The sequence below is a fragment of the Rhinolophus hipposideros genome, assembly GCF_964194185.1.
Source record: "Rhinolophus hipposideros genome assembly, chromosome: 7".
NCBI classification, from domain to species: Eukaryota; Metazoa; Chordata; class Mammalia; order Chiroptera; family Rhinolophidae; genus Rhinolophus; species Rhinolophus hipposideros.
This window is the reverse complement of record NC_138053.1, coordinates 28,016,318-28,035,920: the sequence shown is the minus strand read 5'-3', so window position 1 is coordinate 28,035,920 and position 19,603 is coordinate 28,016,318. Positions and strand designations below refer to the sequence as shown.

Below are 19,603 nucleotides of genomic sequence, written 5' to 3'. Positions count from 1 at the left end.
GGCCGCCAGCAGCGGGGTTCCAGGTTCCTGAGAAGGGGGCTCCCTGGAGATTAAGGCTCAGAGGCCCAGCTTGGACCTGCCGGCAAACACAAAGCATGACACAGCTCTCAGAGGAGTGGGAAGGGAGGCAACTACAGCGTCATGCCTGGGCATTACCCCCCTGCAGGGTGAGACACAGCCACCAGTCCACAGCGGGGCTAACCTTCTACACGGTGGCAGCAGAGACCCATGTGGCCGTAGCCTTCCTCCCTTATGCACAGTGGCGCTAAGGATGGTCATGAGCAGGCAGCTCTGGGCTCAGCTGAGTCCAGAGGCTGAACGAAGACTTCAGTCTCTGTGAATGTCCAAATACCCAAGCAACAGAACACTATTGCAGATCAGGGGGCTCTCAGCTTTTTGAAGTAACCCTCACTAGTACTTTCTAACCGTGATCTGCTCAGACAATGGGCACTACAAAACTTCCAGGTCTTCACGTGCAATTCCTGAGTGTAATAGCTCTTCTTGTGAAACACGGATCTTATATATTCCATACACATCTCTGTGCAGCTACAATAATTCATAAAACAAAGAAATCTCAAATAATCAAGTGGCTGTTAAATTAGGTAAGAAGGAAATTGGAAGGAGACCAACTAAAATTACACAGTGTAATTAAAAGGGTGTCCTTTCCATTTCTAATAAAATGCTCTTGGTTGTTACCGTTTATGACTGTGTACAGTTTTTATGCCAGCATTCAATATCACACACAGAAACAAAAACAATGAAAATTCACTATCGATAATTTCCATTCATTTAAACAAAAACCGAAATCTATCATTACAAAAATTACCTATAACACTGATCATTAAAACTGTCTGCCCTGCTGGCCCAGGCTGCCCTCCTTCCATTTTTCCGGGCCTTGGCCTCCTTTGATCTTCCTCCCCCAGTTATTCACATTTCTGGCAGGAGTCGTAGATCCATGTCAAAATGAGAAAAATAATTCCTAAGAAGAGGGCTTAAAACGCAGCAAGCACCGCAGATACTGATCCATGCAAAGCGGGGGAACAAAATCACTCCAGAGCTCGTGTGGGACTGAGGCGATCCTACTGCAGATGCCTAGCCCTGTCCACCATTCCATCAGTGGCGTTAGGCAGAGAGAAAGGGTCACTGTTACAATTATTTCTATCAAAAATGACCTGCCTCCCAAGATCACAGTCCTCCAAATTTACAACCCTCCTGCCTCCCACTGTACCACCCCTCACACCACCCAGGCCCATGCCAGCCGCCACCGATTAAAATAGGACGACTGAGCGGTGCCTCTTGAAAGGTCGCGATAACAAATCCAATTTACGATTCTCAAAGGGACAAAACCAAAAAGTGGAAGAGTCTGAATAAGTGAAAAATTGTATTATCGTTTAATTTTATTCATCAACAAGATCACCTCTCATTTAAGAAGCTAGGCTAGATAGCAATGTTCAATGGAATGGAAAGGGGGAAAAATTGCAGGCCGGGGGGGGGGGGGGCGCTGGGAGGGAATCCCACCTGTCCTTCAAAGTATAACCCTGAGTTAAATTCTCTTCTATTATTTCCGTCCTTAAAATAGTCAGATAGCAAGATGTTCAAAGGAACACAAAGCATTATAGTGGGGCTGCCTTCTTTCAAAGGACGAGAGCAGCAATTCAAAGAGTTATTCAGGTCACAGAGAAATTACACTTCTTTATGCATCTATAAAGAATTCAGAGTTTTCCATTTTTATTAGCATTATTATAATAGTGAAGGTTTTCAGGCATATCATGAGAGGAGCATTTACAGAGAAACGCTGAGCAGACCAGCCTCATACAGCACCCGCCTCTCTTTATGAGGTGCCATAGCCTGGCAGACATTTTGAAAAGCCTAATAAACACATAGCACTTCAATTGCAAGATCTTTTTAATTTATGTATACATATAGCCAAACACTTTCTGTGAAAAATGATCAGTTATGATGTCAACTATTAAGATACACCAGGATGCCTTGTCTTTATGAAGGCAGACTATTTGGGGCCACCCTACTTTAATAGAATTGTCACGCTACCATTGAATATCACTAAACGTCTCATTTTTTTAAAATCCTTTCTTAAATTTTGCTACGGAAAAACTAAAATTATCTCTTGATTTTTTTTTTCAATGCACTTGGTGTCAAAGTCCCGTGTTTCTGACATGAATTCCGTGAACATTGAAAAAATGTAATACAATCATGTCACCAACTGCTCATTTTATTCACATTGTTCCTGCCTTCTCCCGGGCCTTTTTTATGCCAGCCCTGATAGCACCACTGAGGCACAGGCACACAGTTAAGAGGGGAGGACCAAAAAGGTCATATAGCAAGCAGAGAATATTCTAGCAGCGCAGGTTTCGATCTTTGCTATTTCAGTGCTATTCCCGCTGAGTCTTGCGTGCCAAGAATACCACTGGCACCGTTCAGAGACACTCATGATGACTCAATGGAGAATCAGGAGACTGGGGCACTTAACTATGTGCCTATTCCCAATGATATTCTGTCTCAACTCATTTCCATCCTCATAGAAACATGAAAGTGGGGCAATGACAGATATGAAGCCCAGCATGAACTGTCTGGCAGAATTCTGCCTAGCAACACGGCTTCATCACTCTACCACACATATGAGGCCAGAGTCTACGGACAAAAGTAATGACATTAAAACCAAGCTGAAAATGCCATCGTTTAAGGAGAAGCTACAAAAATCACATCACAAAAGACAGTGTTTAAAGTAGTTCTATATTCAATCACTAAGTACAAATGACATTAGTAGACATCTTAACCCACAGTGAACCAAATACTGTGTCAGCATATGCTTTTTTTGCTATATAAAATTATGCATTTGCCTACAGAAACCTATGTTTGTAAAAATTCCATACAAGACAAAATAAAATGATTTACTCAAGCCTTGACTTAACATGGCCTTTAATATGGGAAAAAAAAGGCTGAGGTTACATCAAGGATTCAAATTTCATATGTAAATATATTAGGTTTTCTTTATGCTATTTCATCGACGGACACATATGTCTACAAGGTTATTTTAGTTTAGGATTTTTGTTTGTTTGTTTTTTACCTTTATGGAGTCCAGGTTCTAATTGAAAATATGTGAATGTGACAGGACACAGAGCATGAGCTTACAATTTTTTTCCCCCGAGATGATACGGGTTTGTGCTGTAGTCACACTGATCTTTCAATTGGTTCCAAGGATGAATATTGGAAGAGAGCAGGCCAGGGCTGGGTGGGCATTTTTACTCTTGGGAGGCAGTTAAGCTAGTTAGTCTGATGAAGCCTGAATCTACATCTTTGACCTGATTAGTAACAAAAAGCACTTTAGTGGCAACGAAGGAATGAATGAATGTGCCAGAAGTAGTTATTTCAAATAATTTTCACTGCTAGATTTCATTTAAAGAAACTGAATGGGTAACTGCCTCTGTACCCAGCGATGCTACAATTTTGACAACATACTAACATAACATTAACATAGGATCGAAAGTGGTTAAGTAAGGGACCATAATCAGATATCCTTCAAATGTATCTACTTTTCTTAAGAAGGTAAAGGATTTTTAACATAAAATTTACATTTCTTCAATATTATTATTCAGTAGGAAACTTCTAGCTATTTTTTTGTTATGGTGTATGTTATGCATAATAAAGTACTTGCCTGAAAAGTATTTCCGGTGATTAGAACTATGTTTCTCTTATTCATTTCTGATGTTTCTTAGAAAGTAAATTTTACTGATAAGTATTAAACTTGATTAATTATAATTTCTATAAAAGTTGTAATGAATTGTAGTCTAATAACATAATGAAATTGTACAGAATCAGGAAAATACATGAATCATTGAGGAATGTCTAGTAAAGCTATCTTAACTATGGACTCTGGACTCTTACAAACAGGAAGTTTGTAAGTTATTGGAACATGCAATCAAGCCCAAGCAAGCAAAAAAATTGACTAAGAAAGTAAATATTCTCTTTTCAAAATATAGCTGACCCTTGAACAACACAGGTTTGAACTGCATGGGTACACTTACACACGAAGTTTTTCAATAAATATGTATAGCACTGTAAGTGTATTTTCTCTTCCCTATCATTTTCTTAATAACATTTTCTTTACTCTCATTTTATTATAAGAATGTACTATGTAATACATATAACATACAAAATATAGGTTAATAATCTACTGTGTTATTGGTAAGGCTTCCAGTTAACAGTAGGCTATTAGTAGTTAAATTTGGGGGGGAGTCAAAAGTTACACTCAGATTTCTGACTGCTCAGGGGGTCAGCCCCCTTATCCCCTGCACTGTTCAAAGTTCCACTGTAGAATATGAAATATAATTTGTAAAAAATAAAAGCTCATCTAAAATATCTACCTTTCTTGAACCCCTAAACCTACTTGGTAATTGTTGAGTTCCAAGCAGAATTAGTATTAAAAAGTTATCACGGAGAGCATACTCTTTGTTTAATCAGAACATAGATGCAAAGAGAAGCACTCCCTGCAATGCACAGTGAAGCTCTGGAACAAAGCTGCGAGCAGCGCTCCAACATAAAGGCCTCGATTATGATATTCCGTCAGTCACTTTGTTAATACAGGGGAAGCCTGCTTAATGAACTGCCGAGAACGGAAGAGAGCCACTACAAGAATACATTTTGTGTTTACCAGACTGTAAAATCTGCAAAAAGATCCCAGAATCCTTTTAGATGACTAAAAGTTAAAGGAAATAACCTTCTAGATATACAAACTCAGTAGCAAAATAGGGAGTAAAACAAATCGTTTCCAAACAAAATTTCTGAAACACTCATTGCTTGGCAAAAGCCACAAAATTTGCTTCATCATCTACAAACAGTGATAAAATCACACAAACAACTAAAGATAATTTCCTGAACTTGAGACTCTATAACCATTTTCTTTATATATATATATATATATATATATATATATATATATATATATATACACATATATGCATACATTTCTTTATAATATGTATGCATATATATATACACACATATACATATACATACACACACACATATATATATATATATATATATATATATATATATATATATATATGTATATTAGATGAAGGTAAACCTTGGGAAAGTCTGTGATTTTGTTCATTTTACTAACAGCAATCTCAACTTGAATTATATCACTAAGTTTATTTGGTAGTTACTCATTTCTAAGTGTCTCACACTAATAAAAATAAAATCTCAAGTGTTTTATAAAAGTAACGAGTCTGGAAAAATTGCTGAGGGTGTTTTTTAATATCGTATAAGTTTCTTTTATTTTCATGCCTTTGGGATTGCAGAAATGACATACAAGTTATTAACTATAATGTGGCCAGTGTAATTACTACCACCAAATTAAAATAAACATAATCTTCAAGATGTTTCAAGTTTCCTAAAAAGGAAGAAAACACTGAAAACCCATTATAAATTGGTGATTGGATGGCACAGCATGACCCTAGCTGTATGAACTTCTGTTCTCTCTCTATTTCTTCCTGACAGATCGTGCTTCTACAGTGAAATAAATTAAAAACAATTTTCAACTGATTGATAGCTTTTTAAACACAGTGCACCTTGAAGGAAATCATTTACATAAAGTATTTCAAGAGTTACATTGCTAAGTTAAAAAATCAAAGTAATGACCCCAATAAGAGATTCCTGAATCACTAAGTAATTTCAAATAGATGAAAAGAGAATGAAAAGCATTTTTCTCACTGGATGATAGATTCCTGATTAAATCTTCTTCTGACACTAAAGCAGGCCTTGTAGTTCTAACAACTCTTCATTTCAGCTAAAGCCATCATGAAAAGAATGATTATCAAATAAACCCAATCAGAAAAGACCTCAAAAATTTTCAGGGCCTCGAATTCCTCAAGATGTCTAGGCATCCTGATTGACAGTCTTGTGAAACATAAGGGTAATTAAACTGACATGAAAATCACTACCCTCCATAAATCCTAAAAGCAGTTTATCTAACCTTTTGATCCTTAGAGAACTCATAGTTGTCCTAGCAGCTGTTCCTACTCACCATCCAATGACCTTCATAAAAAGATTAACACCCAACTATCACACCCTGTATAGTTTACACACATAATCCACCGCCCCCCCCAGTATCATTGCTGTGCTAATTATGCAGATAATGCTTCTTGCTGGAACAGGTTCATAGCAACTTCAATCTCCTCCTTAGGCAGGAGATGGAACAGGATGGGTCTTCCAGAATAAAGATTTGTGATGGTGAAATAAAATTTTAATTTTTAAACCATGAAGCACTGAATATTTAACATATTGACTTGGTGTTGACGGTGTTTAAAGTAGTTTCATAAAATCAGGGGTGTTTTAAAGAATCTCAAATCATAAACAAATTATTACCTAATGTAAAATCTGCAATTATTTTCAAACTGCCACTGAAACACAGTGATAAAAAATAAGATAGTCATATGTGGAAACACTTAACTTTCACTAGCTTTCCCCTAGGTAGGAAGGTGTTCAGCCCATTTATCATATGTCCATGTATAATTCTGCCTTATTTTGAAGGCAACACACACAATCTTTGAGCACCTGCAGCTGACTTGAGATAAGGATCTTTTCTCTAGTGAAGGCCAATGATTATTTTAGCTTTCGGGAGAGCATGCAGCTACATCCACATGAATTACCTATATGATTCCTAACTGTGTAAATGTTTTCTCTCTCAAAAATCCAGAAGCAACTTTTGAATATTTGTATGATATTAAAGCAAGAAAGGCAAAAATCCCAGCAATGTAATCAATAAACTTTATTAGGAAATTACAACATTATGAACAATGTATTTAAATGCTCAAACAACTCCTTAACAACTTTTTTTAAGTAATACCAAAAAAAAAAAAAATTACCATATGTGAAAAGACTGTTCAACATTTATTTCTGTTTTATTTTCCTACATGGAATTTAACTTTATTTTGTTCTGTTTTGAATGAAAACAAATTATTTAGGAACCGCAATGCTTTGATATTCAACAATAACTATATGAACCGCCAAAAGAAAATCAGGTATCTACGAGATATTCATGCAAAAAGCATTGAGAGAAACAGCCAAATTCTGCTTCTAAACAATATTACCACTAACCTGTTTTTCTTCCATCCTTTTTTTTTTTTTTTAATCTTTAAAATGACATGGTAATCTCAAATTTTAAGGGGCACCTGACTGGCTTGTCAGACTCAAGTGGCATATTAACCGCACTCATTGTGGCACCGTGGGAGCCTCAGTTTTTATCATTCTGATAATCCCCTCCAGGGTTTCCATCTTCTCTCTTGGAGCTCAATCATACTCTGTGATGCTCTGTTCCTATATGAGCATGCAAGAAAATTTCTATTTAAAAATACATTCAGGGAACGGGGTGTCAGGCACTGCTGATTGAGAAGGCATTCCGTGATGATCCCTATTTTCAGTTAAAATGCACACTTATGGTTTTGGATTTAACACTCCTGCCTTTGCAGTCAGACAGTCATTTAGCTGGAGTCAATCAAGCGTGTGATTAGAAATAATAACTCACAAGCAATGAATTCAAAAAGATTAGATCTTTGCCGAAATGCACAAGTACAGCATCCCATTATACCTCCTTTCCTCTCTGGTTTCTAGACAGCAGACTTAAACACACACACACACACACACACACACACACACACACACACACACACACACACAAACAAAGAAAATTCTCTTGCATTCTAAAATCTGGCTTCACTTAACATCTGACTAATAACTCTCCTATCCCAAGATTAGAAACTCAGTCAGTTGCAGATATAATCAACACAAGGTGGTGATTATATCTGCAAGTTTCATCTCATCTTTTCTTCTCCCCAGGTATACCAAAAGCTATGTTTTACACTGAGTAGGTCAGAAACTAGACACACCTTATCTTATATACACAGAATGAGAAAGACAGATGGAGAATGATTAAAGCACAAAGATGGTTAATATCCAAAAGCAACAAGGAATAATTTTCTATTTATGAATTATTCTTCAAATTATACATCACTTCAGGATCTAGTATTTTATCTAAGTAAGGGGTTAGAGAGATAATTAGAGAAAGTATGTTTGGACTTAATATGTGTTACATTGAAAAGAGTAACCCAAGTTCAATCAAACCTTTCCATGGATCACCTTGGATCAAGTCAAAAGGATTTAATTTCACTAACAAAGTTTGGAAAAGTTAAGTGAACTATAAGATTTTATATTATGTAGTGCTTTATCTTTAATCAAAGAGCACATAATTCATCGTCAACAGTGCTAATAATGGGTAGAATGATTCCAAAGGGAAAAAGATTGACAAAAATGATTAATATTGTAAGTTAGAATTTAATATAGAGGGGATGGTTTGATTTGCCTCCCCAGCTATGCTTGGTTTGGGCAGCTCTTCCGCAGCACACACTGATGACACTACCATAATTCATACAAATGAGGATAGCAGAGAGCAGCCTGGGATTTGACAAATTTCTGCAGAAAATTCCCAAGGCTGAATAAACCACACGTGGGTAACTGGGAGCTAAGGCACTACAGGAGAGATATATGAATAAAGTATACAAACACACCCTTAAAACATAAAAATAAATAATAAATTGCTCCAGAGCTTATAGTATGTTTTTTCAAAAGGGAAGAAAGAAAAGACCCACGCTTTAGTTGTTGATATAAAGTGTCTTGCCAATCAGGAAATACCTGAACATGCTGAGCAGTTAGTTGCACCAATTAAGGCTTCTTTACAGAAAGATCCACTAGATCCATTAAAACTTGTGGTCTTAGAAAATGCCACTAAGAAAACTTTTAGGGGGGTGGCTGGTTAGCTCAGTTGGTTAGAGTGTGGTGCTAATAACACCAAGGTTGCCGGTTTGATCCCTGCATGGGCCACTGTGAGCTGTGCCCTCCTTAAATACATACATACATACATACATACATACAAACATAAGAAAAGAAAACTTTTAGGAGCCAATCCTTTTTATTCAACAAACAAAATTCAGATTAAAAACAAAAATACAAATATTAATTGGGATGAGTTGGGTACTTTCTTATTGAATATTTTTTCTGCCTCTATTAAGACAATTAGAAATATTTTCCCTGTATTCTGTTAATAGGATGATTTATGTCACAGATTTCATGTGTTCTTGGGAAAACCCAAGTTGTCCATGATACTGTGTGTGTGTGCGCGTGTGCACGCACGCATGCACACATGTAAACTCAGCTTGCTAATGTTTTATGTAGAGTTTTACATTTTTGTTAACGGTAAGATCAACCTAAATTGTTCTTTCTTTTTAAAATTTTTTGAAATTTATTTTTCAATTACAGTCAACATGTCATATTATTAGTTTCAGGTATGTAACATAGTGATTAGACATTTATATACCTTAAGAAATGCTCACCCGGAAAAGTCTAATAGAGTTTGGGTATTTACTTTGACTACATTTGAGAACAGCCAGACGTGACATTTTTATTATCTTCCAGGAGCCAATTAGGGGATGAAATTCTACCCCTTTGCCTGATCTTAACGTCCAAGGGCAGAGAAAACATCAATGGTCTTGTGGAGGAAACACTGACCCACTGTTAACATACTTTTATGGTAGAATCATCAAGTCTCAAATCTAAATGCTTTTGCACAGGGCACCTCTCCAGCTTTAAGCCAGGAAAAGTTAACCCTGACTCAGTTGATATCATTACTTCCTCTCCTGCCTTACCATTACATTTCAATCCATTAAAAGTCTCTCTCTCTCTCTCTCTCTCTCTCTCTCTCTTTCTCTCTCTCTCTCTTTCTCTCTCTCTCTCTCTCTCTCTCTCTCTCTCACACACACACACACACACACACACACACACACTCAAATACAGTCGCCAAGTATCGGAGCAAGTGGAACTGGAGCAGCATTTCCTATCCCTTCAGCCATTCAGGTTAGGGACCCATTCAAGAAACATTCATTCAGTACCAACCAGATGCCAATCACTGTACCAGAAACTGGGGGGGAGATGTAAAACAGGTTTCTGCTCTGAGAAGTTTACCTCCTAATCAGAGAAGCAGGTAAAGAATCACCTCTAACACCCCCACCCTCAGCTGGGAACTCGCCCAGCGTGTGCAACTGTAGACCTTACAATGACAACAGACAAAGCAAGTAAAACATAAAGGAAAAGAAAAACCTCATGCGGAGAAGCAAGTTTGCCCCAAAGAGTTTGCATTCATTCAAATGTAAAGAAGTATTGAAAACCACTAATAAAATAAATGCCGTTCTTCTTTTCTACCTTCTACTGGGAGAACTGGGAGATGGGTAACGCAGGATGAGCACTCACTCAAGTGCTCTGCTGAGGCCATGGCGAAATTCGACTACACGTGCAAACAAAATACAGTTTCATTTTTTTGCCATACAGAAAAACATCCACTTAAAATAAGGGAACCTATTAAACATTTAGATGAAAAATCACGCCTCTCAAGGCACAAACAAAAAAGTTATTTCCCAGCACATTATCAACAATCCTGCATTCACTCATTAAACGGGGATTTGCTGAATGCCTACTATGTGCCAAGCCCATTCCAGATAGAACATTTTTATGTATATAATTTACATGCAATCCAAAGATTTCATATTCAGTCATGCCAGCAATTCTCCTCTGTCTCTTTTAAACAAGGCCACAGAAGGAAAATTTGAAAGTTTCAGCACTAATTTGATAATAAAATCTTAATGTAGTTCTGTTACTTTATATTGGTAAAAAATGTGTAAGCATGAAATTCATTTTAAACAAAATTCATTATATGAACTTGTGACATTTTCATGCATTGGTTTTTTTCCCTCCATTTCCAAACACTAATTGACAGCACTTGAAAACAGTGATTCAGCTTCGTCATGGCATATGATTCCCAGGGACTGTAGCTATATTCCTCAGGCCAGCAGACTGACAAATCAAAAGATAAGAAGTACCTCTCAGCTTGAATCAACTGAAATGTGTCAGAAAATACATTTGGCATAATCTTCAAAAATGTCAGGTTTGCCGATGACAGGATAGGCACAGTTTTCCTGACAGTTTTAGCACACCAAAGTTTCAGAGTCCAAGTTAGAATGAGGGAAAAACCTACTTTTGTCTGCTATTTTGGAGAAAACTACTACACGCAGCAAGAGGAAGTGCATGACGTGCCACATGAATCTCTGAAGAAAATGGCATAAAATGACTGCCTAATTAATAAAACACACAACTTGGGAAACGTTCCCTAAGATGAAAAGGATTAAGGGATATTTCAGTATCTCTGCTCATGAAAACCATCTACTTGCTTCTCAAGGGATGTGCCAGGCTTCACTTCTCTTCACAAATCCAACTTGCCTTGTGCCAGTGGGGTACTTTTATCAATGTGTGTCAAATGAGTGAAAGAACCAATCGCATCAAGCAAAAATGCGGAGACATCAAAACTTAGCTGAATATGTTACTTGACTGGACCTTGCATGTAACCTACTAGCCATGGCAAATTAAAAAACAAGAAAAAAATCAAAGTACATTCACAAACAAGTAGGCAAATTCTAACATACATAAAGTTCCTTTCTGAATTCAACATAAGCTAGATTTTCCTCTATCTTTCATCACCACCACCATCCCTTCTCCCCTTCTCCAGAGCACACTCACATAATCATATTTTACAATTTGTGGATAGAGGAACAAACAGCTTAATCAGTTTTCTAAGAGGCACTACACAGAGCTAAGACCCGTCTGTCAACCTGTGCCTACAGAACTCTGACTCCTCCAATTTCCCATTTGTAAATAGATCTCCAGAAGAAATCAGCCTGAGGGCACTAAATGGCTGTAGATCTCTGCAGGAGCACAGTACTGACAATAGCAAACCCCAGTGAGCTCCTCAGATAGGAACTGCACAGTGCCTTATTCATACACATTCCCTCCAAGTAATCTAGCAACTCCAGCGTTGTCAGCCTTCATCTGATTTTCATTTATAAATGAAGTTGCACAAATCTGCAACAATAAAGAATATTGACAAAACCTTTGTTAACACTTGCTATCTCTCATTTTTTAAAAAACAAAAACGAGATCCCCATTCAGGCAATTCCTAATTGTGCTGGCCACATTTCATTTACTTTCACCACCAATTCAGCAGCAATCTGTCAATATTTGTATCGTAAATTACCAAACACTCAAAATTAGTTATTTCAAGCTGATCATGCATTTACGTATTTATGAATATTGTGCACTGAAATAAAGCTAAAAAATGTTTCTTTATTGCCTAAGTCTATACATACCATCTCCCAAGTGAGAGATATACCAAGTCAATTAAAAGAGATACTTTAAAAAAATACATTTTTCTGCCTTAATATGGGTTCTATATTTTCAGCAGGGCTTCATAATATTTTTCCCTTTCAAAGGAGCAAAGTCATATGTAATTTTTCACTATGTTTGGCAAATGTAACATAATATAAGTCATCACCACAAAAGACTCTAATTCCACTATCTTCCAAGAATTAGTTATTTCAGAATATTTATTCTTCAGTAAACATTTACTGAGCATAAATTATGCCCACTATCATGCTTGATTAAGGAGGCAGGGTAGGGAAACCAGACTAGGAAAGTCCCTACTATTAACTTACAGGCAAAAAACAAAAACAGAAAGATGAATAATTCTAATGTAAAATAATTAGTACAATTATGGAGTTTGGTGTGTAAAATTTTAGGTGCAGGGGAGCAGGAATAACTAATGCAGCCTGAGAATTGAAGAAGGAACAGGAACTAGTAAGGTAGAAGAGAGGAGTAAAAACATTCCAAATATGGATCGCCATGTGCGAAAGAGGGTGAGAAAGCATGAAACTTTAAGGGAAGGGAAAATAATCTGGTATGTCTAGAAAATAGTGGGTAGAAGGGCAGTGGCAAATGTTAATATGAGAAGGTAGGGCTGGAAGGTAAAGAGTCATCCTCTAGAAAATTAGGAGCAATCAAAGGTTTTTAATTAAGCAAAAGAAAGATGTGTTCAGGTTCATGTTTTTGAAAAGTAACGAGATAGGTTACCTTTTGCCAGAAAGGCCTGGCAGAAAATTACTTTAGTAAAAAGAAAGAAAGAAAGAAAAGAAAAGAGAGAGAGAGAATAAGAGAGAGAAAGAAAGGAAGAAAATCTAGCAGAAAATGGGTTGAGGTGGGAAGGCAGAAGTAAGAACAGAGACATTAAGAAGCTACTAAGAGGGTCCAGGATGGGGAGATGAGATTCTGTGCTCAGGCAGTTTTCCCTCCCCGCCCTTGCACTGCTGACAAACGTTCTTGTCCCAGAAAGCAGGGTTGGGCCACTCTCCACCCAGGGGTAGTCACCCATCACACGAGGATGGGTGCTTGATTCAAGAGCAAAAGAAACATAAATGCCATGACTTCCTATTTTAGTCTTCTCAGCTGGAAGAACCGAACTGAACAACATGGCCTGGTTAAGATCAAGTCAACAAAATTTAACATGTGTGGGCGGCCAAGGTTTAGAGAATATATTTTGAAATTGGCAAGACCTGAACACATCTCTGGCCCCACCCTCAAAAATCTTGACTTAATTGCTGGGTTGAGACCAGCACATGGGTATTTGGGTATGGGTATTAAAAGCTCCCTGGGTGACTAAAATGCGAAGCTAGGGTTAATAACCACTGATTTAAACACATCATTATCATCCCATTATGTTATGCAGTTATCTTAGTCTATCAAGACTTGTGTTAAAATAACATAACTGATATAAAACAATAATACTAGCTACCACTTATTGAATATCTCCATTATGCCACTGTGCTAGGTAGGCTCCTTGCAAATCATTTTGCATTCATTCTCTAACTCGATCCCTATAACAACACTCTGGTGTCAATATTTTCATTTTCTTTTTACTTCCTGGAAAAGTGAGGTGTACAAAGCTTGAGTAATTGACTTAAGAGTCCCACAGGTTATCATTCCGAGGCCAGAACTGATGACATCCAAGGCAGCTCTCCTACCTACTGTACAGTAATGCCTCTCCAGATGTGTTTTACATCCTTTCATTTCATCTAGTAGTGCCAGGGAAGGTGCTAATGAGCAGTGAAAGGGTGGGCCAGGAAGAAGGAGGAAGATTATACTGATAATATTTAAGATCAATCTCCCCTGAATCACAAGTAGTTAACCTGATTTCTTGAGTCAGATGATTTGCTCAACAATGGACCTAACTGAAAGTTACTTTCCTTTAACAAATATTCCGAGCTCCTAAATAAAGGTTTATATTTGTTTTCATGTACACTTCTCTCTGATCTAGATCCAGAAATATACCAAGTTTAGACTAAATTCCAAAATGTGAACAGAAGCATCAAATCCTCACCTATTTTCAGCTTCTTGGTTCCAAAGTTTAAATAAATCATGTGAAATGCATAGGAAAATTCATCTCTTTCTCTCCTAATGTTTAATGATAATTTATAGCCTTAGAACATTTGTAAATTTAACAGCCCATCAAAGTGTCTGAGAGCACACCAGTTCTAAGGACTCATTAAATGACATTAAACATAACTTTCCATGAAGTACTGTACAGCATGAATGGGTGGGCAGGCTGGAGAACAGCCACCACTACAATAATTTATCGTTTGTAATTTTGCCTTATTACTTGCAAAAACATTTGTTAAAGGGGGGCAGTCAGTTACAAAAAAAAGCACTTCACTACTTTGTCAGTGCTATAAATTACAAAGGCAGAGAAATCCGTTATGATCCTAAGGATGTGCTAATTCTTTCTCCAGCACCCCCAAAATGACAAGTTTTGTGGTAAAGTCTTACAGGATTTTAAAAATTAGTTTTTTGGAACAAGGTTGTATTGTTTCCAACTCACCTCCTCCCCAAATTCCAAAGAATATCAGTAAAAGGAAACCAAAAATGTAGAATTATTTTCCACTACATAGGTGGGAGAGTCCCCTACTTTATGGATCCTACTCACATCCTTAAAATGGAATTTCTTTTGCTCCAAAAAGTATGTAAAGACATAAGGCCTGAAACAGGCCTTTATCCCGTGTAAGTGGATTTTACAGTAATACAAACAGTGACCCCAATTTTGCCAAGGCATCTACCCTATCTTAATAAGCATAAAAGTAGCACAACGATCAATGCTGTAATTAAAGCGAAGGTTAACTTGAACCTGATAGCAACCAGACTACGTTACACAGACTACAGTAAAGTGACAAAAGTCAGTGGTCAAAGTTTAGCATTCACCGTTTATATGTTTTCCTTAAAAGCAACTCAACCATGTAACTCATGGTTTTCCTTCTCTCACTGCATGTATATAAGTTCAGACTTAATAGGATTCAAAACTTTTAACTATCAGTGCATTAAGCCTAATACAGTAATTATGCTGACAGCATAACTGATCTATTTTATGTGGTAAAACTTACTTGATTTCAGCTTAGCTTAAAAGACTTGTTTTTCCACTCCCCCACTCCCCTCTTCTCGACATGTGGTCCCCAAGTCCCAGCACAGGAGTCTGTATTTCTTTACTAAATTCCAAATACCACTTTTACTAATTTTGTTGACTAAAACTATTCTTTCTATAAACTTCAATAACTCGGTGGTGAATTTCGGCAGCAGAAATAGTTTCCTGTATGAAAGTCACTGGATTAGCTTCGCCTCAAAAAAGCAGTCATTTTGAAAATGACCCATCCAAAGTCACAAATAACCATAGCTAATTCACTTTAGACTGTTCTTATGCATATTTGACGTATATGCTAGTCCTAGCAAAATTAGTGGTTACTATAAGATCCGTTAGTTGTTAACCTTTAAAACTTCCTTTCTGAACATTATGTAAGGGGAACAATACAACTTTCACAAAGATTATATTTTACACATAAACATTCACTTGCCAACCACTTAATATACTAGTTCCAGCTAAACAATTCAAAAGTAATTTCAGTGATTTTTATTGGGTGAATTTTAATGTTTGCATAAACTTTCTGAGCTTGTATCTGGCCCTAACACAACCCCAAATGAGAACATCTAAATATGGCTGAGAGTTTATCAATTAAGAAAAACTCTCACCAAAACAACATCTAAATTTAAGCTGCAGCAACCAATTTTTAAAATGTTATTCAGAGCCAATAAACAAGGGAGTTTTTGTAGGGGTTTTTTTGTTGTTTATTTTTTTTTCCTGAATAACCAAATCAGTTGTTTGACTCAAGAGAATTTAGTTGGCTGTTTTGACAACAGTGGACTTTGCTGACATACTACTTCAACTTGACAGGTGAGATGGTTTGAGAGGTCTTGTGTGCATTTCTGTTTTTAGCAACCACCATTAAGTTAGCATAATTATTAAATTCACAATTAGCCAATTTCTTCCAACATATACGGACAAAGCAGAACCAAGACAAGTAAAAGCAAATCATCAGGCAGTGTGCTTTCTTCTTTTCCTTTCACTAATACCAAATTATATAAATTATATAATGTGATAATTTGGAACACTCTGTTCACATCCAAAATTATAATTCTAATTCCTTATTAACTAGTGTTAAGTAAGAACTACCAGATTATTCCAAAGCTAATATTCCATAACAGCAAGCAGACACAGGTTGAGCCATCATCTAAAATTAGCTTATTCATTGTAAAATAAAGATTGAATGTTAAGGTATAAAATTATTCTAAATCCCCAAACACACCAGAACTAATTGTGAAATTAAATGTGACACTTTCCATAATTCAAACTACAGTACTTGATTTTTGTCTTTCTCCTCAGCTACCTACACCTAAATTAAATTAGTCTTATTGATTATAACTCACAAATCCCTGTCTTGTTACCATGATTTTCAAATTTTAATGAAATGCACAATTCAGTTGTACATAGTTAAGTTGGCTTTCTTAAATTACAATATAGGAGATTAAGTATAGGTTCAATTAATATCTCAATATTATAGCTTACAGACACAGTAAAGCCAATTTCTTCGCTAACTTAAAACAATTGATAAGTGCATGCATCACAGACCTGTGTGCAGTCTATCAAAATGGATGATCACCCATTATTGAAGTAAGATCTTATAAATTGATTAGCAATGTTATTTAACTAAACACTGGCTGCACATAGGTCTTGGAATGAAATAGAAGCCTTAGTCCATTTAAAATATGTTACTGTGTACAAATGATGGTTAATAACTTCAGTAGAAGCAGAACCATCAAATTAAAATTTAAAAGTCATTCTACTAGAAAACAAGAGTACACAGTATGTTTTTTTCTGTAAATTTACTAATGAAACATCTATATTATGGACAATAGCTTTGTTGAACCAAAAGCCCATATTGGGCGCTTTGCCCTTATAAAATATATCTCTGGTGTTATAATAATAACTATTACATAATAAAACATAATTACATAATAAACAGCCTCAAAGAACACATTTATTAAACCCAGACTGTTTTAGCATTGCTTTTAATGCACTGGGATTTAAATTTGGTTTTGATTTTTTAACTTAAGAGGAAAACATTTCTTTGATGCATTTCCTTGATGGTCATAGCTGAGCCCTATTCTTTACTAAGAACAAGAAAGGAATTGGAAATCACCCCACGACCTCCCGCTGTCCCACCTCCAGACCTTTCTTCCTGCCTCCCCAATCCAAAGCTGTGGAACTAACTACTCTCAAGCTGTCCTTATTTGTGAACAGGGCTGAGATGCCTCTCTGTGTGGCTAATATTAGATTTTATACAGAATCATCAAATTCTCTGTAACAATTCCTGTTACTTTGTTAACGGTGGCTCCCTTCCATTAAAGAATAGATAGATGTGTACCCCCTTTTCAGTATTGTCATAATAATATTTAAATGATTCAGTTCTATCTTTTATTTCTTCTGTTTATTCACTTCAGTGAAATTAATATAAAAATATTACTAAAGAGGGATATTAGAGTATCTGGATAAATTGATTTCAGCTCTCATCTTTCTTCTTCCCCCAAAGTGGGGATGAAACATTCATTTTCCCCACATGGATATAATAATAAATGTTCTTAATCATTTTATCACCTGAGGAATTGTCACCGAGGGACCATTTCACATGCAAATGCCTGTATCAGAGCTACCTCCTACCTCACCACAATGCAAGTCAAGACTTCATTAAACAGTCCCTAGTCATTTACATCACACTCCAAAAACAACTGAGGATGCTGCTTAAGATGAGATTACATTCGCAGTTTCAGAGCATTAAGCCACTGTTTTTGTGTCATAAGGCACCAATTCTCAGCTGTAAATATGCGTTTCATTTATTGAATCATAGTTTATATTATGATAAATTTCTATTTCATTTCCACAATGATGTTGACACAAGCTGCAAACATTTGTTTTTACTACAGGAGACCTATTCATTAACACTGTTTACTGTCAATCTATGAAATATATTTATTTCCACTATCAGAGCTATGGAATACTTAGTTGCAAAATATATGTCATTATTCAATGAGGATAAATGAAAATATAGCATCAAAATTAACTAGGCTAGAACTACACTAATCTTTCACCCAAATAATTATAAAAATTAATGCTTATTAATTTCTTATGATGTGCCACACACGAAACTAATCATTTCATGTATATGAATTCAATGTCATCCATAAAATAACACTGAGAGGTAGGTACTGTACTGTTATCATCCTATTTTACTGAGAAAACGATGCACAAAGAATTTGAATAACTTGCCTAAGATCACATAGGTAGTAAGTGGCAGATAATTAGTTCTAGAGCTTATGCTCTAAACTCTAAAATAAGCCAGTATGTCATGATGCCTCTTAAGAAGGCTTACATGAATCAAATGCTGCCTGTTACCAGCACCAAGAGAACTTTAATTTTAAAAGTAAAGTAATAGTTTTATTAAGTTATGCACATTGTAGCACTTCAGAAAGTTCAGGTTAGACAGAGTCTCAAAAATGTATTAGCATATAAAAATGAAACATAAAATACAAAGTAACCAGAATAAATACTTCGTATAAATTGATTACCTCATGCTCCACTTTTCCAAATCCATTCATTATATAAATCTGTCACTAGGTCTATAAAATATTGAAACTATTTCCTTTTGTTTTCTACTTAGACTACAAGCTGTTCATGGTCTGGAAAAGCAGCTAATCTATACATTATTGAAAATGCCACACCATATTGTACTCAGAAAGCCTTTGATAAATACTAAATATTACATTGACAATGAGTAATGGCAACTGAAAACAAAATTGCAATGTAAGTTAAAGATGAAATATGAAGCCAGAATAAAATGGACATCGGAGTCCCACTGGAGCTCTCCTTTAGACTTTTGAGGTCTATGAAAAGAGAAGTCCTTAATTAGGACAAAGGAAGGTATTTTAGAGGTCTGGGCAAGATAATGACATCACTCCTGATTAATCTCACAATACTAAAAAGTAAATCGTGTAAGAATGACATAAGGAAGGATATACAAGTTATCTCATCTAAATGTGGTTTTTTTTCTGCATATACAGAAAATAAATGTGAAAGGGCTTGCATGTTATCTGAAAATGTGGTTTTTGGGTATCATAAATGATTTTCTCAGTCTCATTTATTTGCCTCTAGTAAAAGGAACAGGGGTAGGAGGAAGAAGAGGTCTTCATTTTGTACCTCTGAACTGCTTTGTAT

General features: G+C 36.2%; 1 protein-coding gene across 2 annotated transcripts in view; it reads right to left on the bottom strand.

Moving 5' to 3' along the window:
* Window positions 1–19,603, bottom strand: part of EFNA5 (ephrin A5) — a 277,497-nt gene that overhangs the window by 219,083 nt on the left and 38,811 nt on the right. The window lies entirely within an intron of this gene.